General features: G+C 53.9%; 1 long non-coding RNA gene across 2 annotated transcripts; it reads right to left on the reverse strand.

Annotated features, from left to right (window-relative positions):
- Window positions 1-324: 324 nt before the first annotated feature.
- On the reverse strand, window positions 325-17,896 carry LOC124971836 (uncharacterized). Of its 2 annotated transcripts, none has more exons than XR_007106389.1 (3): window positions 17,813-17,896; window positions 800-891; window positions 325-507 (listed from the first exon to the last, which is right to left on the reverse strand). It is a non-coding gene; the product is annotated as an uncharacterized LOC124971836 (long non-coding RNA). The 2 variants fall into 2 exon arrangements; XR_007106378.1 differs by lacking the exon at window positions 17,813-17,896 and adding an exon at window positions 14,661-14,813.
- Window positions 17,897-26,904: the final 9,008 nt, after the last annotated feature.

The following is a 26,904-nucleotide window of genomic DNA, read 5'->3' on the forward strand; positions in this document are numbered from 1 at the left end:
GCGGGCCTGGCCAACTCAAAGTCCTGAGCAGACTCTGCTGGAGCCAGAGCGACGTGGAAGGAGAGATGAGATGCCCCCTTGGAGGCCTGGCATTCCTGTGTGCTATCCTGTCCACCTCAAGGACAAACAGGGATTTTCTTCAAGGACGGTCGGGCTGTTCAGGAACCCACCCTGTGTGACTGTGGATGTTGTGCGTGCACTACGTGCCTATCCAGAGAGGGTGAGGCGAGTGACTACGTGCCTATCCAGAGAGGGTGAGACTTTCAAGGCAAAATGAGGAGAATCATGTGAGACACTTTGAAACAATAATCTTTGGTTATGAGAATCTCTAGCCAGGATGGTGTCCGCCCAGGGTTGCCTGACAGATGTCCTTGTCCTTGTGCAAGTGTCTTGGTGTGAGGGCACAGCACCCTTTGAGCAAGGCCATGTCAGTCTTTGGTGATGGTCCTTGTTACCAGGCGTGAGGTCCCCTCTTTCAGTTCCTCCTGGCTTCGTTTGATGTGTTTCCTACGATTTGACAAAAGTGACGCCATTTTGATTCTGGCCATTTTCACAGCCCAGGCTCCCACCATCAGGGACAGCACATGCCATCCTTGGGCCAAGAAGCATCTCCAACTGCAAGAAGGAGCATCGTCATGGGGGCTCCAGGAGCAGGTCTGAAGCGTCCCTCTCCCCAGGGGCCTCCACTTTGGAGTCCTGCGTGACCGTGGATTGTGGAGGAATATACTTTGTCCAGTGCTTCTTGGCACAGGGACAGGATTAAATCCCTCTGTTAATTAAATTTAACCCTAGGACCTACCTGAGTCTTGCTCCCTGTGCTGCTCCTCCATCAACAAAGCACGTGGAGCTCCCAGGTTCCAGGGTGTCTGCTGAGAGCCCCAAATCCAACGTCTGCCAACAGAGAAGCAGCGTCAGGTTCTGAAAATCGCTTCCTGGAGAAAGTGACCTTCCAGGGCCCTCTCTCCCCATGGAGACTCCCACCCTCCCTCTGCAAGGACTTTGGTCTAAGAAGACCCCGTGTGATGCTGTGACGTCCCGAGAACACGCGTGGCTGGAGGGCCGGTGGTGCCCGAGGCGTCTGTCTGCTGTCTGACCTGCCCCTCCAGCTGGAAACCGCTGTGCTTCTATGTCCGTGGGTGCCAGTGACTGCCTTGGTGTCACCCGGGGAAGCTCCCGAAACATGACGTGACCCACAGCAGTGCATCAGGCCCTAATTCAGTGCCCCATCAAGGGCTGATTGACACCCCCGGAGGCCCATCTACCAGTGACTTTCCTGTTAGGATTCTGTCTCTATGAAGTCCTAAGTCCCCGCCTCCCCTCTCCCTGTCTGTGTGTGTGTGTGTGTGTGTGTGTGTGTGTGCTTGTGTTCACACATGACTCTCTGTGCATATCTGTATGTGGATAAATCATCCATGTCTAGGGAGAGACTGAACAGCTACAGAGAAATGTGTGCAGAGACCTACATGCAAACCAGGCACACTCCTGTGTGGACACACGTAGAGGTGGGGGTAGAGACGGAGGGTCTGAGTGTCCAGCTCTGAATGCAGCTGATCCTGAGCATGCATGGGGGATGGTTCCAGACCCCCCGTGGATACCCCAATCTTGTGCTCCTGTTGCTTACACAGGATGTAAGGCACCCGCCCTCCCAATGCTTGAAATCATTTCTAGATGATTTATGATACAATGTAAATACTATAGAAATGCTCGTATTGTATATTGAATTAGATTGTATTGCTATTTTATATTGTATTGGATAATAATAAGAAAAAAAGTCTACACATGTTCAGTAGAGACATATTGTTAACCAATATTTTCTGCCGTTGGTGGAAGCCATAGATGAGGAACCTGCAGACGGGGGCCCACTGCATAGATCTAAATAAAAGACTTTCCTAGAAACCATAGCCTTGGGCTTCTCTTGGGCCAGTCTGCCACCCTGGGACTTCCTGGTGTCCTGTGGGCACACTGTGTTTCCCTGGTGGAGCAGCTGGGTGGGTCCCTCCAGCTGACCTGGAATTCCCAGACCACATGGGCATCACATTGTCCTTAAGACCTGTCAACTGGCAGGTCCTCCAGGTGGGATCTCAGGCCTCTGTGTGATCCTGGCGGGGTCAGAGTGAACCGCTCTGGGTGATTCTGAAGGTGAGCCATCCTGGCATGGATGGGAAGGAGTCCCCACTTCTTATTTCAGCCCTTGATCTCCCTGGGCCCTCTGAGAACCTGGGATGATTGTCCCCAGTCAAATTGAGGGGAAACTGCAGCTCAGAGAAACAAAGGCTTTCCGAGGCCATTGACAGGAGGCAAGGGAAACGGCTCTCTGGTCCACGCTGACAGCCTGTGAAGGCTGGGGAAGGTTCTCCAAGAGAACACTCAGCCGGGAATCTGGTGTGGGTTGGAGAGCTGTCCCCCCCCAAAGTGTGTGTCCACATCCTGATTCCTGGGACCTGTGCTTGGGACCTTATTTGGGAAAAACCTTATAGACATACTTATTATACCTCAAGATGAGATCATCCTGGATAATCCTGGTGGGCCCTGAAGCCTGTGCCAGGTGTCCTACTAGGACAAAGGCAGAGAAGAGCCAAGCTCAGAGAGACCTACGGGAGGGGCACTGTGGGCAGGATGGTTGAAACCGCAGCGACGTGGCCACAAGCCATAGAACGCCGGGAGAACAGGTTCTGTGGTTTCCAGTCTCTCCGTGCAGCATCTTGTGTGGCACCCAGGGAATCTAACACAGCATCACAGCCAGAATCCCATTTCCAGGACACTGTTCTGAGGAAGAAGTCAGGGATGGTCGTGCTGTGGATGTCCCCCAGCATGGTGTCCCGAGGCTGAAAGTGTGTTCACAAGTAAATGAATGGGCCAGCCATAGGGGACTGTCCAAGCTCACAGTGGCAGTTCCCAAAGAGGGGATCTTAGGATATCTGGAAGGATCTGTTAATGTTGGGGGGTGGGGGGCTCACAGTCCAATGCTGGGTAGGAAAAGCAGGGTGGGCTGCTGTACAGATTAAATCGAACCACAGGAAAAAGCAGGCACTCAGTTGAATTTGACCCACACCGTCCAGAGTGAGAAGATGCCCGGAGAGGGCCGCCTCACTGCGGGGAGGGTGGTCAGGGGTGAGCAGGAGGACGCTGGCCCCTCATCAGCAGGAGCAGGAGATAGCCTCCCAGGCAGGGGAAGGACAGGAGCAAACCAAGCCACTTTCTAGGCCCCAGCCCTGTGTCCCCAGCTGCCCCCAACCCCGGTCTCACCCGGATGCACTGGGCAGGACACACGGCAATCTGGAAGCTCCCCTGCAGCAACGGCCACCCACTGGGCCCTGGACACAGCAGCTCTCCCCACTAGCACTGATGGAGGGATGCTGCCCTTGGAGGACTCTGCCCCAAGGGAGGAGCTGTCCCTAGGTCCCCTGCTGTATCCTTCTGAGTGTGCCCACCCAGAAGCAGGAGGGTTGGGTGTGCAGCTGGCCGGTCACAGACGTCAAGAGAGAAGCTTCCTTCCGTTTCCAGCATGAGCACTGAGAACCACCCTTTTGACTTTGGTCTCTCGGAAGCTTAGAGGCAAATGGCCTTGCGAATCCTTGCAGCTTGTGGATGGACACACGGCCTTCCAGCTCTGGCTTTCCGATTTGTGGCTTCCGACTGTGGCTTCACAGTCACGTCATGGACTCAGGCCGGGCAGCTCCTCCGACTCTGTTCTTCTTTTAAATAATCGCTTTGATCAGCATTCTGATTTAATTTACATTTTTCCTAATTGCCTGAGTCTGATTTTTAAATGTAAAACTTTGAAATTTAAATGAGGTCCCAAAGCTGCTTCAAATCCTTTATGGTACCACACCAGTTTGGTCCTCCCAAGAAGGCAGAGCCAGGAAGATGGTGAAGGTCTTTTTGCCAAACAAGCACTGCCTGGCAGGTACATTTTTTAAATGAAATTAGGGACTCATATTTGAAAATTGGGATAGTTTATATTTTAAAGCTTTTAAATTTCTAACTTCCTTGGAACAACCAGGAGATCCGCTGGAGTTGCTGGATCAGGCAAGGGGCTCATCTTCCCCTCCAGTATTCACTGTCTACCACACAGTGAGTGCGGCCCCTGGTACTGTGGGTACACCTGGTCCTGGGGAGGTGGCCACCTGGTGACTGGCCTCATGGTCATGTTAACAACCTGTCCTGAGATGGTCCAGTTGCAACTTCTCCAACAGATTCCATTCACAGAAAGGGAAACCGAGGTCCAGAGGGATAAGTTGCTGATGGCCCCTGGGAAGTGGAACCCAGGCCTCCTGACCTCCATTCCCAGGTCAGCCTTGGCGGCCGTGGAACAGGAGCCCTTCCTGCTCCCTGGCCACGATCCTGCCTTCTCACGGGCCCCCCCTCTCTCAGGGTTGCCAGGACCCCCTGTTCCCACCGAGCATGTCCCCGGTTGGGCGGACTGACAAGACCAGCCAGGCTGGGAGGGGCTTCCCTCCTGCCTCCAGCTGAGAGGGACACACCTTGTGAACAGCTTCTGTCCCCTGATGAATCACAACCCACCAAGTCCAAGTCTGACGTTTGAGTGACCCTCCTGAAGTCCTTGGCTGTTTTGAAAACCTAACACAATAAGTCTCTCAGCAGGAGTACCCTACCGCCATCTCCAAGGTGGCGCGGTCACTTTGACTCTGCACAATGGTCAGCTCATCTGTCCCCTGGTGTCCCACCTGCACGTCTGACAGAGGTCACCCACCTCCCCGCCTCTCCCCGGCTGGTCTCCTCTTTGCAGTTTCCACAGTGCTGCAGAGGGAACGGCGCTTCCTTCGCCACGTCTCCAGCAACGGAAGCTGCTTACAGGGGAGCCGCGCCTGCCTCCTCTCGTCAGCTGGTGTTCCTCACGTGCGCCTGCGCCTGCCTCAGCCCTGACTTCCTGCGTGGCCTGGGCAACTGGCATCTTCCCGGAGCGTCTGGCCACACTGGCTCCTCTAGCTTGTCTCTCCTGCAGTCTTGGTTCAAATGCCACGGGCGCTGACTGGACTTCCCTGCCCGCCTGCCCCGGTCACTCTTCATCCCCTTGCTTCCTGTGTGAGCCACCATCCTGATGGAAAGTTGATGAGGGCTCAGTTCCACTGCCCTGCTCAGCCTGTTTCCAGAGACTGGAACACGACCTGCCACAGGGTCGACACCCGTCAACAGCTGGTGATAGATAGATGCCCCATGCTTTACCACAGACCTCAGCTTCCTCTTCCATCCGTGGGAACATCGTAGATCCAGATGTGACACTGGGCTGCTTAGCAGCTGTCAGGTGGACTTGCTTTGGAGTTCTTCAAAAAGAAAAGGGAAGCAGAATAGCCATTTAAAAGGCTTTTCAATTCTGGGACTGATTGCAGAATCCATTGCTTGTAACAAGTGACTCCAACCTCAGTGCCTGAAAACAAGGACCTTCCGTGCTCAGCGTCAGCCGGTCGGGAGTTCAGGCTGGGCTCAGCCGGTTCTGCTCCGCCGGGGCGGCCTGGTGTCCAGCACCGGCTGATTCAGGTGGCTGGGCTGTTGGGCTTTGTGAAGCCTTCCTGTGTGTCTGGCTCTTTCTCCATCTGGTCAGCCTGGGCTTGCTCCCCAGTGGTGGCCCCAGGGTATTCAGGCTTCTTATGTAGCCGCTGGTTTCCAAGAAGGGTTCCAGCTGCAGATCTCAGGTTCCCCCTGGGACTTTACCCAGCATTCCTTCCACCCCGTATCATTCGGCCAAGCCTAGGGGATGTCCAGACTTGGAGGGAGGGAAATAGCCTCCACCTGTTGGTGGGTGGAGGAGAAAACCTTCGGAGACGTAGTTCACCCTCCACAGAACCAGTCCCGTCTCAGGCCCCAGTGAAAGGACCAGGGCCTTGCCTGGTGCCAGTAATTAGAGGATTACAATTATTCACACAGAGTCTACACCTGATGGCTGGGCAAGTGGTCAAGGAAGGTTTTGCTGAGCAAATAAATACAAAGGACAAAACTGAGGCATGGCTTAACCCAACTTCGTTTCATGATTTGTAAAAGGTGCCGGAAACGATGCAAGTCACACTGCTTGTGGTTGCAACCAGAGTCGGCGACACACTTTGAATTGCTTAAATAAACGAGCAAGAGAATTTTTAGCATGGCTACCGGGGAGACTCATGAAGCATGAAACCCAGGGACCCAGGGAAGACAACTGGGGGCCGGCTGCAGGAGTCTGTGGGCCACCTTCCCAGGCTCTGCTGCGGCCTCAGCTCAGCACATACAACCACTGTTCCTCCCACTTCCAAATTCTGCTTCCCAGGACAGGGACTCATCGGTCTGCTTTTCAACTGAGTCACCAGCTCCAGCCTGGGGGGAAAGGCACAGGGCTGGCCAGCACTCGGGGACTGACCACTGTATCAGGTGCAGATCCTGGAGGAGATGGTTGAACTGAGACAAGAGAGACTCCTCCCCAAAGTTAGGTTTGAAGGTCAAGATAAATGACACCATGCGAGCCCCCCGAGACGAGGACCAAGCCTCGTACCTACCTAGGAGGGTTTCTGGGGAGAGCAGGCCTGCTTGCTCAGGCTGGTTCCACAATGGATTGAGAGAGCCAGGGAAGGCGGCCAGGTGGGGGTCTACAGTGGCTTGGAGTGGGGGGTGAGGATTCCCAAGCATGGTTTGAACCAGCCCCAGCACCGAAGGAAGGGGCCCTGGGTCTTCTCTTGTGATGGGCTGACAAATCTGACTCCATGAGAATGTTATAGGCCAGACTCTAAGGGAAATGACTAAACAGACTCCATTTTGCTCTGAGACTCCATGTTATGTAGGAGATAAGCCTCTCCCTTGGGAACACCCCGCCTCTGTGCCCATCATCAGTTACTTGGTGTGACATGTTTAATAATATACAATGGCAACTCTTATGTAGTAACCAATGTACCATGTAAATGGTAATTGTGTGGATGTCAGCAACCATTCTTTAGTTTGTACCTAGGTGAGGGTCAGTTTGACCCACTTCCCCCTCTGTCGATGATCTCATGATGTTAGTTTGTAATTTTAAATCATAGCAACAGACACTTATGATTGATGTGATTTTTGGTATAAAAACCCCTACAACCCTGTGGTCGGGGCTGTTCTCCCAATAGCCATTTTTTGGGGCATTGTGTGAGACAGTCAGCTGGCCAGCTTAATAGAGACTCTCAAATTCGGACTCAAATTCGGACTTCAGTGGTGATTGGTCTGTTCTTAAGTTGCGCCCCATAACATTTGGAGGCCCCAGAGAGATCCTCACTGCCTGGTGGGTAACCACCGCTCACCACTGACCTGGGAACTCCTGCGGAGAGGCCACAGCGTTGCTCCCAGGGGAAGGCCTCTGAGAGACGTTCCTCAGCCCCAGGCTGCATGGTCTGTGGAGCCCCACCCAGGACTGAACTAAATTCTCCGAGAGAGTCACCTGTTTCTGCACCCCTGGGGGACCAGTAAGTCTGTTTCTGGCGGATCCGCATCTGGGGACTCTGAGGAAGGCTGGACGCAGCATTACGTCCCGAGTCCGGGGCTGGCAAGACGTTGCTCAGTTCCTCTGGTCTGGAATCTGGAGTGGCCACTTGTCCGTGTCTTTGGTGTTTTATCTGTTCTGTGTTCTTCCTTTTCTGCTTTTTGTTGCCTTTAAGTGTAAGCCTGGGTCAGTCTCCCTCATGTCAGTCATGTGCTCCCCTCCAGTGCATGTTAACTAATTTCCAGGAATTCCAGAAGAGAGCCAGTGACCACGGAACCCGCTGCGATGTCTTTTCTCTCTCTAAATTCTGTGAGAGAGAATGACCAAATTTTGAGGTCAGATGGCCCCCTCAGGGGATCACCAAATTGTCTTTGGGAAGCCTGAACATCCTGATCAAATGTTTTATAATCAACTTTGGGTAAAAAAAATGGTTAAAAATGTTTTTAGCCATGTTCGCTGAAGCTTACATTAAAATGTAAACTGCTGCCAATAGGAACTTCCAACTATTGGAGTTGGTCCACCAAAATGCCAGGCTAAAATTTTGATGGCTGCTATCCAGGAGACCAGAAAAACCGGTTTAAAACAAGACCCCAACCTGAGGGGGCTCTCCCAGGAGACCAATGGAAGCAGCTCCCTTGCTGTCTCTTCGGGAAACTCCTTCAGGAAGGGACAGGGCATAACCTTTGTCTCTCTTAATTCTTTTACATCTCAGGATGGAGGACAAAAAAACTTTTAAAGTTCTATTTTTTTGAGTTTATAATTTCGATCTGGTGTGCCTAGGTTAATTTTTGATCAGACCTATTTTATCTAACTATAAAGTTTTCTTAATGCTCTGTTTCATTCAGAGGTCAGTTTACAAGGGTTAACTCTCAGTCTAGTGGGTTTTTAAAAATAAGCTATAAGGTCTTTGTCCATCTGTTTATTTTATGTATATGTACACTGGTGTATTGTTTATGTTATGTCTACATATATTTGGTACCAAAATTGACATGTGAGCTCAAAAATTAAAATTAAAATAAAAAAAAATAGATCCAAATACTTTTGATTTACATGATTTAAAAGGTTTTTAAATTGGGTAAACAAAAGTATGGCTTTCAAGTTACTAACACAGTTTTGTTTCCAGGTGGTCAAAAAAATAAATAAAATGTTAATTTTATAAAATGTCTAACATTCATTGTTTCTAGATTTTTCTTCAACAGGAAAGAAATGACTGATATGGCTCAATACAATTCTCTGATATCTTGGCTTTTAAAAAATAACTAAATTAGATTTAACATATATGGGATTGATCATGGATGTGTTTGTTAGAGACATCTGATTGGTTTAGAAAGTTAAAATGCTAACTGTTAAATATAACAAATACTCTTAACTCCTTAAATTCCACAGGTAACATACTTAAAATATTTTTGGTGTTTTCATAAATTGGTAAATAAAAAAAGGATTTAAATTTACTTTATGTTATCACCAAAAACATGATTACTAAAAGTCTTAACAGGTATTATTCTATATAAAGGGTCCAAAAGTTTCAACTGTATTTAAATAGAGTTCTATAAGTAACAACGTATTTCACCGGATTAAAATGGAGTAATTGATCTGAATTCAGAAATTTATAAGGGTTGTTTCAGGATATAAATTTTAAAAAGGGGATCAACAGATTAAAATATTACAAGGTTTTAGATATAAAATATATTTAATAAAATGTTTCTAGATAAAAAGTCTTTATGTGATAAAATAAGGCTGTAATACATCTAAGTAAACAACAAGAGTGTCTAATTAAGTGATTAAAAATGTTAATTATGAGCAAATTTTAAAAGGTTTATGTGTATATGTAAGTAACACAACAGTTAAAACTATTCAAGGTTTTTCCTAAGGTCAAATATTAATGTACTGATATAAACAAAAGTTCAGTCTATATGCTGAAATGACTGATAATTCTTAAAACATTAATTTACTCTTAACATTGTATCTGTTAAGTTTTATTCTCTAGAACAGCTAGTCTTAAAAATTGGGGGTTTGTACAATTCTGGTTAAACAGCAACTCTTATTTTAGAGTATTGTACTACATTACAAAGTCTAAATTTTCTTTACTCTTTTTTATATATTAAATGTGTTCATATCTTCCAGGTATACAAGTCTTTAAAACTTTTAAAAGAACATTTTATCAAGATGATGTTCTCCAACCTGAAGTTGTAATGGTAATTTTAAACTTATCAGAATAAGAAATTTTATTGGGGATTTATTTATATCATTTAGTGTTCTGTAACTGGACCTGAACCTTATGTTGCCTTCTGCACTGGGATAAAAATGTAAATGTATTTCTAAAAGATAATGAGAGCCTGATCTGTTTAAAAGTTAATATCATGAATCAGGAAAACATTTTGCCACTTTACTACACAAAAGGAAAGTTCAAAGCTCTCTCAGCTTTCTTTGAATTCCATTTTGTATTTTCCTTGTAAACTCTGTAACTGTTGACTGATTAATGTTTTACAGAGGTACTGCTTCAAGAACAATCTAAATTAATTTGAGATAATAAGCCATCACCTATAGGACAGATAACGTAGACCCCAGTTTAATAAAAGTTGGTAAATAACTATAAAGTCATAGACATTAAAGTTAAAACCCAGTACTCTTACTGAATGACTGGTGAAACTGACTTGCTGGATGTTTAAGATCAAAACTTAAAAGATTGAGATTAAAATAAAGGTGTCAATAGAATCAATATTTGGCTCTTGCCCTCAGAGTCAGCCTAAACCGAGGGAACAAGAGAACTTCTCTAAGGAGCTTTGCAACTCTGGGCCACACAACCTTCCGATCAGGGAGACTGATGTGACCTCTAGAGAATAAGAAGCCAATTAGTGCACCTGCTGCAGAGGAGGGTCCTTGGAAAAGGGAACCATCCCTAATGCTTCCAAAGGAAGCCACCTCATCAAGGAGACCCTACCAGGTGAATGGCACTAAAGGAGCTAAGAAGCTGCTCTCAAGTTCCCTAAGAGTGAGCCCTGTGGGAACTCAGCTGACTCTTAAAAGCAGATAGGAACAAGGTCAATTTGACAAGCTTGGTCTTAAACACCTAGCAGAATAGTTAAAACCAAAACACAGTCATTCCTTAAAACAATAGTTATTTTCATGTAACTTAAGATGTACACTGTGTTAGCCCCCAAAATAAATAAAACTGGAGGTAACAAAAAATATTCTTAGATAAAAATGCCTGATAATTATCAAGAGAAACTGCCAGAGTTACAAGATTTTAGTCAGTTTAAGGCCTGCAGATCATCCTAACCACTGATATAGGTAGACTTAATCATGTTTGTTAGTATGATTCTCTAACCCTAAGTAACAAAAGTAAAGGGATCTCTACTAAACAAAGAGATCATGCCAATAAAAAGATATTTTACAAAAATCAGATGACAGTAAGTAACTTAACTAAATGTTGTGTTTACATTCCTGATAACTCCTGCAGTGTTAAGATTACATTCCTGAAAACTCCTTATCCTCTCCAGCCTTGTTAAACTTTGTTAGGCCTTTTTATGGGAACAACCTCTCAGCTCTTCCACCTCCTGGTAAGAGATTATTAATTTCCATCAGCTTCATGATATTCATTGACACGTTCCAGATGCTATTTATTTTGTACTCATGTTTTTTGTTTCTTTCATAGAACAAGACTTTTACCCCTAGAAAGGAACTTTTAACTGCTTGTCCCACCCCACATCACTCCCTCTCAGCTCGAAGCAGCAAGAGCAGCATTGCACTTTTTCCTTACAGCAGTAAAAAGTGCCTAAAATTAGAGGGGTACTAATAAAATTTTTAAAAGACAGTCAATATAGGTAAATTAGATTAAATCACAAAAATAAGGGCCAGTTTGGGTCCAGAAAGTTGGAGGCAAAATGACCTCTGAGAGATTAAAATGTTCATGCTTTCAGAGCCCTTCCTCCACCCTTACCAAGAACCTGCTCCTGTTCTAACCTGTTAAGTCTCTCCAACAGGCTCAACTTATGAGAGAACCAGCCCCAAGAGACCACTGATTTCCAACACTCATTTCAATCAGAAGACTATGTCTACATCAAATTGTTCCAGAAAGGACTAACACCCAGCTGAAATGGAAGAGACCTTACTCACAACATGGACTGATCACATCTGAGTCAAGACAACAGAAAAATGGATAGCCCTCAGAGACCCCAACCACCATCTAAAGATAAGGCTGAAAAAATGTTAAACATGTTTTTCTCTTGCTTGGACTATGTCAGGAATCAATGATTTGATTATGTACAAAAAACCAGTGGGGAATGTAATGGGCTGACAAATCTGACTCCATGAGAATGTTCTAGGCCAGACTCTAAGGGAAATGACTAAACAGACTCCATTTTGCTCTGAGACTCCATGTTATGTAGGAGATAAGCCTCTCCCTTGGGAACACCCCGCCTCTGTGCCCATCATCAGTTACTTAGTGTGACATGTTTAATAATATACAATGGCAACTCCTATGTAGTAACCAATGTACCATGTAAACGGTAATTGTGTGGATGTCAGCAACCATTCTTTAGTTTGTACCTAGGTAAGGGTCAGTTTGACCCACTTCCCCCTCTGTCGATGATCTCATGATGTTAGTTTGTAATTTTAAATCATAGCAAAAGACACTTATGATTGATGTGATTTTTGGTATAAAAACCCCTACAACCCTGTGGTCAGGGCTGTTCTCCCAATAGCCATTTTTTGGGGCATTGTGTGAGACAGTCAGCTGGCCAGCTTAATAAAGACTCTCAAGTTTGGACTTCTCAGTGGTGAATGGTCTGTTCTTAATTTGCGCCCCATAACACTCTCAGCAGACCCAGATGTGGGACTGGGGCCCAGGGAGGGATGAGGTGAAAACCTGTCCAAGGTCAGAATCAAATAACAGAATCAGATGGTCGCTGGAGCCCGTGGGACCCCTGGGTTCTCCCCGTTCTCCCCACGCTTGTTCCCGCAGCCACTCCAGCTTAGAGGCTCACAGGCAGGAGGCTCTGGGTTGAGGCAGGGGTGGCAGGAGGCAGGGAGAGTGCCCGGAGCCTGGCGGTGTGTCCGGCTGCACTGAGTCTGCAGCTGCTCTGAACCCGTGGAGCACCCAGGAGATCCTGGGAGGGAGGCAGGTGGGCCTGGAGGACAGGCTGCCCTGGGAGCCGAGACCCCATCCTGCCCTGACTGCGGTTCAGGGCCTTTCACCTTCTCAAATAACCTGCCTGGGGTCAGACAGAAAACATGCATGGTAATTGCTCTGCATGGACAGAATCGAACCACATGGCAAGCAAACCACACTGGGCTCAACCCAAGGCCATCTCCTCCGGGAAGCTGCTCCTGCCGCCCTTTCCACCTCTTGCTCAGTGGCTGCTGGTCTTGCCTGGGGTGGCCTCAGTTGCCACCACTGCTGCCTGGGGTCCAGGTGGTTCCGCCTGGGTCTCAGGCCTGCCTCCTTCCTCTCCCACCACCCTTCCCTGCACACCTGGACCCAGGCACCGCCTGAGCTCAGTCCCGGCTGCACTCTGCAGGACGTTTGAACATATTGTTCCCCTCCCCAATCCCCCACCTTCCCCTGGCAGCTCCCTCCTGCTGCTCAGAGGTTCCTTCCTCAGGAGAACCACCACTGCAGTGGGTCCTGCCTCCTGAGTCCTGGCTCAGATCAGATGCAGGTGACCCTCCCTGCCTGGCCAGTGAGCTTGCAGAGCTCAGCAAAGAGCTGAGAGCTACAGTGAACACAGGCTGCTGCTGAGGCCACCTCCTCCCTGACCCCGCTGGACGCTTTCTCTTCCCCTCCTGCCTGCAGGAGGGAGATCTGAGCTCAGAGAGGGGGCGTCCGTGGTGTGGACAGAGCTGTGTGCCTTTATGCATCTAGCTTCCCTGAGAACCCGCCTGGGCAAATTCTGCCCCTCTCTGTAAGAGTTACTTGCCTACATGAGACAGAAGAGTGGCCGGAGACAGGTGAGCTCTCCCACACACAAAACCATGCTTTGCACACAAAACCCTGGAAAAACCTCAGGGTACCCACTGGCCAGGAGATGCTCCTGAGGCGGGCCATGGGCACGCCCCCTGGTGGTGAAATGTCGAAATGCAGGGACTACAGGGAGCAGGTGGTTCTCAAGTTCCACTTGAGTCTCAAGTTCAGAGTCCTGGATCCCCACCATGACTCTGAGTCAAGAGGCTCGGGGAAAAGACTGTGATGCTTTGCTTTTCACAAGGATCCTCTTTTGAAAGAGTTCAGGGCAACATTTTGGGGAAAATTGTCCCAGGAAAAAGTAAACTGTCCCTAAGTTTCACAGCTGCCTCTGGGGTCTCATAGGCTGTTTGTATCTGTCCCTGGGTCCATGGGTGTGGCACAGTGCAGGGGCAGTGCAGGGGTACTGTGCAGCCCCACTTGGCACAGTGGCAGGTCCAGCAGCAGAGATCAAAGGCCCAGGCCACCTCTGACCTGGTCTCGCTGCTCAGACAGCTCCTTTCCCTGACCTGAACCTGCACTGTGGACAGGAAGCCTGCCACTTCCCGGAGAGCCTGCGAAGTCTTTCTGTAGCTCAGCCATTGCTCAAGGCTTCTAGGCATCTTCCCCAGGCCAGACCCTGATGTGGAGGGGCAGATGTGACAAGGCAGGAGTCCTTGTCCTCTTGCACCTCACAGAGGATTGAGGAGAACCCATCAACCTTCCAGATGTGACACAGAGGCTGACCCATGCCCCAGCCCTCCCAGAGGCCTCAGGCTGAGAAGCAGCTAGGCTGTGGGGCAGGACTGAGCCCACAGTGAGGGGCTGAGCCCAGTCTGCCCTGCGCCCAGGACAGCAGCACCTGCCCTCCACCATGGAGTCAGGGGCTCCCAGCCAGGGCTGAAGCCTTTCACACCTTTAGTCCCATGGGTCTGCTCCTTGTGGGAGGAAGTAACTGCCCAGCACGGAGGGGTTGCCCAGTTGTTGTGGAATTCAGGAATGCCCCCTGTCCCTCAGTGGTCAGATTGTGCATATTTCAGGGAGAGTCCAAAGCTATCTTGGGATTGTCTAGAGGACCACAGCCCAAAGTTTAGGAACTCTGCTTCAGCCACATTCGCTCCTTAGGATAGGACTGGTGTAAAACCATCTGGAATAGATGATGACGGACTCCCGCTCACATTAAGCACCTGAGGATGGTGATTTCCTGACCCTCATGACAACCCTGAGATGTAGGGACAATGAGCACCCAGAGTTTACAGAGGAGGACACCAAGGCAAAATAACTTACCCAGCAGGGAGCAGGACTCAGTACCAGCAGCAGCGTGGCTCTCCAGCCCTGCTGGAACCAGGAGGGAAGGACCTGAGCCAGTTGGGGGCTCAGCACATTGCAGGCTGCCACCCCTGGCGTCGTGCCAGCCTCCCCCAGTAGAGGTGATTGTCCCTAACCTGACAGATGAAGAAGCCAAGGTGGAGTGATTTGCCAAAGTCGGGGGAAGGAAGTGTGTCTGATCCCAAAGCTCAGACTCTGTCCTGAGCGTCCCAGGGGCAGGTGCCAGGAAGCAAAGGGCAGACTGTGTGCTCACAGCGGGGACATGCTGCCCATCCCTTGGGCTGCAGCCCAGTCCACCCCCGGTCCTGGAATCCTGCATCAGCCCCTCTCTCCCTGCAGGAGCCAGAACTTGGAAGCAAAACCCCCGGGGTGGACTTTGGTGAAGGGCATGATTTATTTTCACATTACTGAGACCTAGAACAAGCGTCCCATGAGTGCTGACAGAACACTTTACATGAGCCACATCCTATCCTGCCCTTGGGACACTGCAGGGAACAAACCTGGAGCTGCCGTCCCAGTGTAATGAGGAGTGGTCCCGGCAGAGCAGCCGCGGTGCTGGAAGAGTGCACATCTCTCCAGCCCTGGGCAGCTCCCAACTCCCGCCTCGGGTGAGCGCTTCCGGGCTTTGGTGTCCTCGGGCGTAGACTGGGACAAGAGGAGCGCTCCCAGTGTGTGGGAGGTGGGGACTGAGAGCTGGCCTCCCTCTGCCTGACAGGGCTTCTGTCCTGCTGTCCATGTCCTGTGGGCGCTGCGTGCCTCCTGCCCAGCAGTGCATGTTCTGTGGACCCCAGCCTGCTCTCCCGTGGACCCCTGCCCGCTGGGCCAGGGCGGAGCTCCAGCCAGCTCCGCCACAGCAGAGGCCGGGGCTTGATGTGCGCATGGGGCTTGTGTGAAGGCCTCTGGTGCCGGGAAACACGTTGAGATCACCTGCCAGGGAGCCTGAACGGCCACCTTTGTCCTGCAATGAGGGCCACCTCACTCTCTGTGGTCCTCCCCCAAATGGCCTGAGGAAAGGCCGCCCACCGAGGGCTCTGAGGTGCAGAGACTCGATTCCTGGAGAAATGGCAGGCTCCGTCTCCATCGTTGAAAAGGGAGTGTGCCAGGTGGATTCCCAGCCAAAGAAGGGTCTGGTCACTCCACGCCACCTCTCCTGGGAAGCCCTGCGCTTGGGCTCCAACCTCAGAAATGCCGTCGTCCAGGTTGCTAGTGGAGGCTGTGGGCAGGGTCCCGCCCACAGAGGGGTCCTGCCTGGCCTGCACGCTGGCTCTTCCCAGTTCCACGGCCCCGTTCCTCACTGTGTCACCCTGCAAGTCCTCACCTGGCTCATGGGACACTGGGGTTTGCTGCCCCTGCTCCTGTGCAGCCCTCATTTTGAAGGGGGAGGTGGGCAGCTGAAACCCAGAGAGGGAGATGAACCAGCTGACGTTCACACAGTAAGTGAAGGCCAGGTGGAGGCTAGACCCTCCCCGGTTTCCCCTGGGCCTTGCCAACCTCAGGTCCCCTGGGAGGGTGGGCACGTTCCCTGAGGAGGCAGACGGCCATCTTCCCATGAGGTTTCCCTGTGTGGAGACCCAGGCGTCGGTGTGTTAATGATTGGCAGGTGGGGGAGGCAGGAGGCGTCCGGACAGGGCCTCCTTTTCCAGTCCCGAGCTTGACAAGTCACCCCTGCGGCCAGATGACCACCTCGCGGCCACTGCAGGACTGAGTGTGCTGTGAGTAATCCAGAGGCCATGGAGCTGGTGGAAACTGGAAGGGGAGTGACCAATGGTCCCGGCTGGTCAAGACTGAGAGCTCACCAGGTCATGTGGCCTCCGTGCTGAGCCTGGGAAGTCCTGGGCAAATAGTCACCTCGCTAGACATGAGAAACACCAAGGCTAGAAGGAGCCCTGCCGGCTCATGCCCCCCCTCCTTGCTGAGCTGCTGGGCAGGTGGCACCCAGCGCCCAAGGTCTCCCACACAGCTAGCTCAGGGCAGCATCAGGTCCCGGTGCAGGCGGTGAGCTCATGCCAGTGGGGGATTCTGGGAAATCTCATTGAGAGTCACAGAGTATATGGTGTTAGCGGGGTGCTGAGCAGTGAGTGGGGGTCCCAGGTGTGGTTTAAACGATCCCTCCACTGCCGCGGGGGGAAACAGGAGGAAGAGCATTGGGAGCTACTGGTCTAGGTCAAGGTCAGCAAGGTGGGATTGGGCCAAATGGGGCCCACCACCCATGAGCCAAGAGTGCAAGATGTAGTGTGAGCACAAAATCCCTACATGCAAGTTTAAAATGTAAGTCGTAAACTTAAAATGTCAATGTAAGAGTGTAAATGGTTGAAAGTACCAACAGATGAACAATATCTGTGACATCTGAAAATTATTTGAAATTCAGATTTCAGGGTCCACCACTCGTCTTGCTGGAACCCAGCCCTGACCACCTACGAGCAACTTCTCTGCCTACTTCCCTGCAGCCACGGTGCAGCCGAGACTGAGCCCGCAAAGCCATGGCTAGGACCTCTGACCCTATACGGGAAGGTTTCTGAACCCTGGTTGAGGGACGGGTGTGGCAACGTGGCTGAGGATGCTGGTGTCAGGGGATGTGGGGGTCCCAGGAAGAGCCTCCAGGACGTGCTGGTGGGGAGAGGGTGCAGGGTGGGCGGAAGGCCAGAGAGACGTCCGGGTGGCCGCCGGGTGTTTGGTCTGAGAAGCTGGTGGTTGTTGGTCATTTGCTGAATCAAGAACAGATTTGGTGGAGAAAATGGAGCAGCCGGTCTTGGGCAGGTCAAGCTTGTCGTGGGGAGGGGAGGAGTCCTGTGGCTCAGCTCACAGGTCACCGCGCGTGGCTTTCTCCTCTGGGCAGTGATGACGGGAAGACCTCTCTACCCACCTCCCCCTGGCGGATGCTGGAAGAGCGCGACAGGGGCCGTAGCCTGTGACAAGCACGGGAAGGAGCAGCATGGCAGCAGCTCCCGGAGGAGGCTGGACACCTGGGGCCCAGCTGGGAGTCTCCTGGTTGGTGACTTGGTGAAGTCACCTTGGGGCCTCCGTTTCCCCCTCTGAAGTGAGAGTGGGAGTCTAGTGCCAGGAGTGTGCTCTGGGGTCTAAGGCAGTGTCACCATGTGTGTCCCACTCACCTGGAGGGGGCCGGGTGTCCCCTTGCCTTGGCAACCCTGTGCAGGGGTAGAGGGCAGCGCTCACCTCTGCTGAGCAGGCCTGGGCGTCTGCAGGGATGTTCTGGACTTTGCTCTCCTCCTGCAGATCTGAGAGGCCGAGCATGCGTCCTGGCCACTGCCTGCCCCTTCTGGCTGGACTCCTGGCTGGACTCTCGGTCAGCCGGGCCACCAGGTCACACCCATGCTCCCATCATGGGGTTCCAGGGACGGAGGAGGGCTCCCCCAGCCTCAGGTGCCCATGGCCACACGACTTGCCCTCCGCCTCCACCTTCTGCTCACTTCTGGAAGCCTCCGGGGAGCATCTCCCTGCTGAGCATCTCGGCCGCCTCACTGTGCCCTCCCTGGGAGGCCACAGGCACAGCTGCGCGGAGATGCTGGCGGGCCTGACCCTCCACGTCACCACGCTGCCCACGCCCCGCGTGCACCTGGGCTTCAGTCAGCTGCTGAGCACACTAGGCCTCCCAAGCTGCAGGCTGAAGTGCGCGTGGGCAGCGCTCTGCGCCTGAGCCGTGACCTGCCGCCACTCCTGGGTTCCCGAATGCCACTGCAGCTTCTACGGCCCTGGGCTCTTCCACCCCAACTTCAGAGACATCGAGGGCACAACCCAGCTCATCAACAACCACTTTAAGAAGGAAACCCACGGCGAGATGGTGGATTTGGTCAGCCGGCTGAGCCCGGACATCAAGGTGGTGCTGGTCAGCTATGTGGACTGCAAAGCTGAGCAGCAGGGAGCTTGGGGCCGGCCACCTCTGCTCCACAGGCTCCCAGCTGGGGAGCAGGAGCTGGGAGGCTGACAGACTAGAGGCCCAGGCATCGCCCGGCCTGTCTGTGGCCACATCTGCCCATGAAGAGCCCAGGGAGGCTCCCGCCCACTTTCAAATCTCAGCTTGCAACCAGCTGGAACTCAGAGTGGACAGGGAACAAAATCCTGGGACACTCTCCAGACCTGTAGTCCAGGCAGATTAGTCCCCACTCACGTGTTTTACATGGGAAATCTCACGCGCCATTGAACACTTAAAACTCTTTAATTTGAAATAACCGAGCAAAGATGTGCATAGCAGAGAGGCCTGCACAGCGAGGGAGCCTGGCCCAAGCAGCTGCCAAGGCCCCTGGACTGGCTCTGGGCACTGAGGCCTCCGTCGTTCTCCACACCTCTGTCCTCGCCCCACCTCATGCGGCCTAAGACCCGGAGGCCCGTGGCCGCCATCCTTACCAACACCCCACCTCTTCCTCTTTCCTTGGTGACGCTGCCAAGCTACTTAAACCCAGGACCTGCAGAGTCTACCACTATACCTGCCACTCAGTGTGGGTGCCGAAAGGAACCCAAAGGGTGACGTTCTCCCCTGGGGCCCACAGACACAGACCTTCACTACTCGCTGCTCACAGGCCTCGGCCGCAGGCTCATGGCCCACTCTCCAGAGCCAGGGTCAGCACCGCCCCCTCTGAACCCCCCACACTCTCGGCTGCTCAGGCCCGGCGCTGGGCTCAGGAAGGCATGTTGCTCCCGGCCGGGGGACGGACTTCTGGGCCCCAGGGGCCATTTATTTCTCTGCAACTCTGGGGGAGAGTCCCTTCCTCCTCTCCAGGACCACTGCCCCTTCCACATGGACGAGAACACAACTGGGCGTGATGCTGCAGGACCAGCAGCAGCAGCGCTGGGGTCTTCATGACAGACGCGTCCCGCGCGGCGCTGCGGCTGGATTACCCAGGCAGGATGAAGCAGCCAGCAGGCGCTGACTCCAGAGGTGCTAACAAGATGGAACCACTTGCCCCAGAAGAGGCAACCAGCATGTGATTGGGGCTGAATCCACAGAGCCACCGCAAATGGACCTTGTCCTGAGAGCCAGCACCAGAGGAGGGAGTGATGGGCACTTGGTGACAGAATCCCCGGATGTGCTAAGACGCCCGAGGCTCTTCTCAGCTCCGGAACACTCCTGCTGTGTCTAGAATATGATTTCACTCTCATCCATGAAGAGACCCCCACCAGGAAGGAGTTAGGCCACCTGGGCTCTGGACGTAGCTCTTCTGCTACACAAGCCTGGGGTCAAGTGGCTTTTCTTCTCTGATGGGCAGCCATAGAGACCTCCATCCAGATAGTGCCAAGCAGGCCTAAGTCCACCTACCCACCCAAGGTAATAGCAAGACATCTTCCCATCACCCTGGGACCCCGAGTGGAAAAGACTCCAGTCACACATAGAAAAGGCCCAGTGAGCCACAGGCAGGTGGAAGAGTCACCCAGTCCAGCAATGGAGGGACACCCCGCCACAGAATCAGCTGCCCCAGAGCAGGGGCCATCCACAGGGCCTCAGCGGAGGCCCAGGCAGCCTGTTCCAGGGAGAGACCTGCCCCCATCTCCTGTGTGCCCCAGAAGGATGGGCTTCCAGGATGCGGCTAGACAGCAGCCCACTCTCCCTCGCAGGGCAGTGTGAGTGGCAGGTGTCTGTGGGGAGCAGACTTGGAGTGGAGGCTGCTCAGGAAACTTAGACCGGCCCAGGCCCAGCAGCTTTGCGATTCTAAGGTTGAACCCAATGCCCATCAGGCATTTCCACAGAGAGCTGGAGCTTAATGTCCCCAAGTTCTCCATCTCGGGCTCCTGTGCCTTGGATCAGAGGCTGCCCAAGCTGGGCTTTGAGGACCTGTCCCCCAAGAGGGCCAGATTCTCCAGCATCACTGAACAGCAGAAACCGGGGGTGTCCAAAGGAAGTCAACAAGGGTCCTCAACCCTGGAGACCTCTGTGGGGACATCTGTGCCTTGGAAGCAAATGGGTGGTGGGTGTGCTCTCTGCCACTAGGTGACATTCCAGAGCCTGGGTCTGTTGGGTCATTCAGGAGCCTGCAATCCAAAACCAACCTGCCACATGCTGGCCACATTCTTGGCCCCAGATACCATGGCCACGGCTCAGTCCCTGCCCTGGGAGATGCCTCTGGTCAAGTCTGGGAGATGACATCTGCATAGACCATGGTGACAGAGCTGTGAATGGAATCGTAGAAATAGGGGGATGTTTTAGAGAGAGAGCAAGACCTTGACTTCAACTGAGGGGAGCAGACACGCACAGAGGGCACGGCCTGAGGAGCTGAGAGCGCGAATTCCAGCTGTGGCTCTTATGACTCTGGGGGGTCACCTGGTCCCTGCGTTACTTGTCCTCAGCTACAGAAAGGACACAGTACGACTGACCTCATAGAATATTATGAGGGTTACATGAGACCACACACACACACACACACACACACACACACACGTGTGGGACACTGGGGTCTCAGTTCATGACAGCTGTCATTATCGTGCATCCAGGGGTCCTTCTAGCCAGCTGCCTCCCACTGTGTGACGTCCCAGCGGGTGACTTTGCCAGCCTGGCACAGCAGTGCTGGTCACCTGCCTCCCGCCCTTGTCCCGTGCCGCTCCCCTGCTGTCCCGTCTGGGAGATGACGCCTGTGATTTCTCTCAGAGCTTCCTTAAGGCCACCTTGGAGGCCAGTGGAGTCGGCACCAAGGATGCAGCCGCCCCAACGCCCCTGTCAGCTTTCTGTCTGCCAGAAACAGCCAGCAAGTCCTTGGTTTCAACTGGCCCTTCCTGGTAGTGGTCTCTTCCACCAGCACCCAGAGTGTCCTCTTTCTGGACAAGACCCCAGGGAACCACAGCCCCCGTGCCCTCAGGGGGTCCTGTCTGTCACCTGCAGGCTGACGTGGCCAGGAGCACTGGTGTGAGCAGCTCCACTGTCGGAGCTGGGGATGAACAAGGAAGGGGCCTCGAGGCCAGGCCCCCGGCTTGACCAGGGAGGGCCGAGGGTGGAAGATGGCTGCAGTGGGGAGCCCTCCCGGTGGCCGCTCGCGTAAGCCGAGTGATGTCCGTGAGGCCCTGCAGGGCTTTGCAATGGGACCGTCAACAAAGACATCCGTGGCCTGTCCCTCCAGGGCTTGCCCTGCTCCCTGGCGGCCCTGCTCCAGATACGGGTGTGGGAGCCCCAGGTTGCACTAGGTCATCCAGGCATGGGGGGCAGGGGAAGCTGCTGCCCCACAAGGTGCCTCATTCCAGGGCAGGGCTGGGAGGCCATGGAGGCTGGACAGAGGCCTGGAGGAGTGGGATCAGGCACCCCTGCCTGTAGCCGTGAGTGTGGCCAGAGACCCCCAGGACAGATGGCTGTGTGTGCGACAGCCTGGATCACACCTTGGCTCTGTGGAGACGTGCTCTGGGACCTCCAGCAAATCCCTTCCCCTCTTGGGCCTCAGTTTCCCTACCTGGGTACGGAGGGCTGTCCCAGCTGACCTGGCTCAGAGCTCTCAGTGTACCAGTAGGCAGGGGGGCCTCTCCCAGGAGGGTCCATACTCCCCTGCAGGAGGAGGCGGGGCGGCTGGAACCGGCGTGGTTTACGGCAGACCTCAGTGGATTCCGCCAAAAGCATTCTCTGGGCAGAGTCCCTGGGTTTACCTGAGCCAGTGGGTCAGCAGGAGCCTGGCTTCTCTGACCATGGACATGGAATTCCAGAGACAGTCCGGGGTGACCCCTCCCCTATCTTTCCTGGGCCCAACTCAGCTTCTGCTCTGAGGTCCAGAGGGAGAATCCCCACAATGCTTTGCCCTCAGCTGCTCAGCCTCTGGCCGTGAGCCAGTGGGCCACACTGCTCCCCCTGTGCACAGTCAACATCAAGGGCTCAAATCCCAGCTCTGCTGCTGAATAGCTGCGTGATCTGGAGAAGGTTATTCAGCCTCTCTGGGTCTCCGTATCTCCACCTACAGAATGGAGATGACGATGGTTCTACCCACCTCCAGGAGCCACTGTGAAGTCTATACACTTAATATGCGTGTGACGTCCTGAGATGAGGCTCTGGGAGCATTAGCTCCACCCTTCTTACCACGATCTTGTGGCTCCGGTGCTGCCACCTCTGAGTGGTGATCGCTTCCCATCAAATCCAGCTGCCTCGGGGACCCCAATCCTTCTAATTTGGCACTTTCTTACTCAGAAGATTGATGCAGGATCCCAGCAGGGGTTTCCCTAAACTGGAGATGTTCTGTAGGCCCTTCTGATACAAATTCCAGAAAGTCCTGCTTGAGCTTCCAGAAGGTTCTAGATCAGCCCTCAGTTCTCCAGTTCTCTCCCTTTCTCTCAGTAGGCCTAGCAGGGACACAGTCCTGCATGTGTCCTGTGATGCCAGCTACAGAAGGTCCTGCGTTTCCCCAGGTGGCCTGCAGCTTGTCCTCCAGGCCTTTCTTAGGCAGGTCCCCGTCCCTGAGAGTCTGCTGTCTACCGAGGTCCACACCAGTGCTTCATCTGCCCGAGCGGGCTATGATCCTCCCTTGAACACTTCTGGCCTGAGCCTCGTTCCCAGCCACCCCACCCAGCCCCTCAGACGAGGCATCTCAGAGGCAGGGCCCTGTCCACGCAGCCCTTGAGCTTCCTGGCCCCCGGCCACCCTGTAAGGCAGAGGACCACCCGGCACTTGATTAGTGAATGAGCAGCCGTGTGGATGTGGGACTTGATGGAAGGGTTGGGGTGGGTGCAAGGTCACGGGGGTTCTGGGCAGCACCTGGACGCCCCTTGACCTGGCACTGATGGGGCAAATGTTTGTCCCCACTCCTCAGAGTTCAAAGGGCCCCTTGAGAGAATTAAAAATAAGTGACTGTAGACTCCATGTGTTATGGGGCGCAACTTAAGAACAGACCAATCACCACTGAGAAGACCAAATTAGAGTCTCTATTAAGCCGGCCAACTGACTCTCTCACACAATGCCCCAAAAATGACTATTGGGAGAACAGCCCTGACCATAGGGTTGTAGGAGTTCTTATACCAAAACCACATCAATCATAAGTGTCTGTTGCTATGATTCAAAATTACAAACTAACATCATGAGATCAGCAACAGAGGGAGAAGTGGGTCAAAACGACCCTTACCTAGGTACAAACTAAAGAATGGGTACTAACACCCACACAATCACCGTTCACATGGTACATTGCTTAGGAGCAATAGGAATCAAAAGAGCAATTTTTCATTACATAAGAATTGTCATTTTGTATTGCTAACCGTGTCATGCTAAGCAACCAATGATGGGCACAGAGGCGGGGTGTTCCCATGGGAGAAGCTCATTTCCTCCATAACATGGAGTCTCAGAGCAGTCTAGAGTCTGGCCTAGAACATTCTCATGGAGTCACATCTGTCAGCTCGTCACACATGCAGGAGAACCTGCTCCTCCAGAGCCGCCCAGGCACTGTGGCCGCCTGCGGGGTGTCTGGTCCGCGGGGCCCTCGCTGGGCGCCCAGGGAGGCCGGCTCCTCGGGTCCTCAGTGAGCAGCAGAGGAGCAGGCCTGCCCGAGAGGCCGTGGCCACCTTCCAGCAGGAGAGCAGAGGCCTCTGCACCGTGCGGCAAGCTCACCTGGGCGAGGGAGTGGCAGGCTGTCCTCCGGCACGCGAAGGCCCTGGACTCCAGCGCAGGGTGCGGGCGTGCGTGCGCCTCCTGTACGTCACGCCTGGTGCAGCGGGGAGGCAGGAGCGGGGCTGCGAGTTCCAGACTGGAGGACAAATGAGGACGCAGTGGCGGGGAGGGCGGGAGGCGGCGCTCCGTGGCGTCCACCTGGGCGTCCACCTGGGCCCCTGTCTGAGGTGAGACCAGAACCCCAGCCCCAGGCTCTGCCACGCAGGAGGCCGGCCGCGCGCTCAGGAGACATCCGGCCATGGAGCCCAGAGCCCGCACCTGGCCCGTCCTCCGCCTTGCTGCCCTCACGCTCCGGAGGCCACGAGTCTGCGCTCCAGGTGTTGGTCCACGTGAGGCTGCGAGAGGATGTGGGCCACCATGCTGCCCTGGCTCCCAGGGTCGCTGGCCATCGCCTCCCCAGGGCGGAAGGCTCACTGCAGGGGCTGCTGCATGGGGCGCTCCCTCCCTCCCTCCCCCTCTCCCTCCCCCTCTCCCTCCCTCCCCCTCTCCCTCCCTTCCTCTCCCTCTCCCTCCCTCCCTCTCCCTCTCCCTTCCTCTCCCTCTCTCTCCCTCTCCCTCTCTCTCTCCCTCTCCCTCTCTCTCCCTCCCTCTGTCTTCCTCTCCCTCTCTCCCTCTCCCTCCCTCTCCCTCTCCCTCTCTCTCCCTCCCTCTCTCTCCCTCTCCCTCTCTCCCTCTCCCTCCCTCTCTCCCTCCCTCTCTCTCTCCCTCTCCCTCTCTCTCCCTCTCCCTCCCTCTCTCCCTCCCTCCCTCTGTGTTCCTCTCTCTCCCTCACTCTCCCTTCCTCTCCCTCTCTCTCTCTCTCTCTCTCTCTCTCTCTCTCTCTCCTTCCTTTTCTCTTTATTCAAATTTTCCCTATTTAAAATAACATCTTATGGAATCGGGGGCCCACCCTGCTCCAGTGTGACCCCATCTTAAATAACTACATCCCCAAGGACCCCTTTTCCAATTAAGGCCATATTCTGAGGTACTGGGACCTAGGACTTCCACGTAAGTGGGGGACACAATTCAGCACAGGACACTGGGTGTTCTTCTCTGGGCCTCAGGTGCCTCAGCTGTGAGGGAAGGCAACTGCTTCACCTCCCCACTGAGCCCCTCGTGGCCTCTGGGAGCCACTGACTCCCCTCACCCTGCCTGAAGGTCCTGCTGACCCTGACCCTGGCAGTGGCTCCCGTCTCCTCCCTTGGAATCAGCCGCTCCTTCCCCTGCGTCTCTGTCCCCTCAGACAGCTCTCCTTCCTCTATGCAGGGTCTTTGTGGGACCCAGAGTTCTCTCCCTGTCTTCTCCCTGGTCCTCTCCTCCTCTGTATGGTCCCCCCATCTCTCCAGCAGGCAGGCAAGTGACAGACAGGTGACAGGCAGGTGGCCCACAGCAGGATCATTGCAGAGGCTGACGGCAGGATTGCCAGCCCCTCAGAGTGAGGAGACAGGGACCTGGGAACATCACTAAGACCCAAGGCTAGATTAGGAGCTTGAGGCCAAGGCCACATCCCAAACTAGTCGAGAGCCAGGGAACGAGGGTCCAACGCCCCCGGCTTGCCAGGGTCTCGGCTGGTTTACCACTGACTGTCCCACAGCCTGGGAAAGTCCCTCCTTCCCAGGCAAAGGGGGCTGAGTGGTCCCCCCACTGGGATCCAAGACTGGAGCCCCGTTCACAACAGGAATGGCCCCAAGCTCCTGGCGGGTGTGCCTCCACCCTCCAAGGCCAGGGTGGGCCCGGGCCCAGTACCCGGAGCAGAGGGCAGACAGAGCCAGTCTCCACCCACCGAGCAGGGTGGCAAAGGCCACCCACGCTCCTGGGCTCTGCCCCCAAAGCCCTTCCCCACTCCCAGCCCTCCCAGGCCCTAACAGGCTCCTGGAGCCAAGTCCCCCATCCTGACCACTGGCCCTCCCTGTGTCCTCACCAGGGTGCCATGGACTGAGCCGTGTCCTCCCACAATTCCCACAGGCCCTAATCTCCAGGTGACAGGATTTGGAAAAGCCCTTAGGAAGTACTTAAGGCAAAGAGGGTCGTGAGGGTCCAGGCCTGACCCAGGAGGGCGTCCAGCCTCCAGAACTGCAGAGAAACTTTCTTCCTGGGGTCTAAGCCACCCAGCATGGCCTTGGGCTACAGCAGCCCTGGCGACTAACCCCTGGGGTACTGAGCCCTGAGGCCCCCAGACCCCTCCCTTCAAAACTGACCTGCCCTCAGCCCCCACTTTCTCGGGGCCCTTCTGAGTGACAACATGGATCGTTCCCAGTTCCCCGAGATATTCCTCAATCTGTTGACTTGGAAAACCACACCTGTGGCGCCTCTCAACCTTGGATGGCCACAGCACGGGCAGTGCCCAGCCGGGAAGAGCCACAGGTTCCTGCGAGGCCCCCTCTTTCCCAAGGCAGTTCCATCCTGGGCTCCTTCTTGCTCCTGTTGCTGCTGTGACCTCACCTCACAAACGCAGAGGCTGACACAGGACGTTTATCCTCTTACGGCTGGGAAGCCGCATAGGCCTCGCTGGGCCACAGTCCCAGGTGGGCAGGGCCCGTTCCTTCTGGAGGCTCCAGGGGAGGGTCCTCTTCCTCCCCCTGGAGAGACACCCCCCGACCCCAGGTCCCCCCGCCCTCGGCATGACATCACCTCCTCTCACTCCATCTC

Source organism: Sciurus carolinensis, chromosome 2 (assembly GCF_902686445.1).
Source record: "Sciurus carolinensis chromosome 2, mSciCar1.2, whole genome shotgun sequence".
Taxonomy (NCBI): Eukaryota; Metazoa; Chordata; class Mammalia; order Rodentia; family Sciuridae; genus Sciurus; species Sciurus carolinensis.